The sequence below is a fragment of the Canis lupus genome, chromosome 5, assembly GCF_003254725.2.
Source record: "Canis lupus dingo isolate Sandy chromosome 5, ASM325472v2, whole genome shotgun sequence".
Lineage (NCBI taxonomy): Eukaryota > Metazoa > Chordata > Mammalia > Carnivora > Canidae > Canis > Canis lupus.
Window position 1 is genome coordinate 41364085 of NC_064247.1, and position 575 is coordinate 41364659.

Consider the following 575-nt stretch of genomic DNA (forward strand, 5'->3'; position numbering starts at 1 on the left):
CACTTCTCATACTATTTGTTTGGCATTTACTCTGGTTAGACTCTGATGCGGCCACACCCAAGAGCTGCTGTCACGCACGTGTTCGTGCACTGCGATGCCTGCAGCTCCTGGGGTGGTTAGGACTCACATTCACACGCATGGACAGAGGGACATGCAGTAATAAAATAGCTTTCCAAAAATAACAGCTACGAATTCATCACAGACTATGCTTTTCACTGCAGCCTTAAAAGATGGCATGTTTTCAACCCAACCTGTATAGCCAGCCAGCAGTTGGGCAGTCAGTGGGCGAGGCACACTGTGGTCCTGCCCGGAGGGTGCCCCTGGGGTCCAGCATGTGATGGATACTGGGGACTCCAGGGGGTGTGGGTGATATACCAGTCCCCAAATCTCTCTGCCTTAATTTTGGGAGCCATGATGTCACCAAGCTAGTCTTCCCTTCAGGGAGCCTGGCTCCTCCTTCAACTGAACACAAAAGGAGAGCCTCAAGACCCTTGCTGAACAATTAATCCCAGGAAGCTGGGGCTCCACGCCCCACAGCTGGATTCACTGCAAAGCGCTCGCTCTGCCCCCCACCC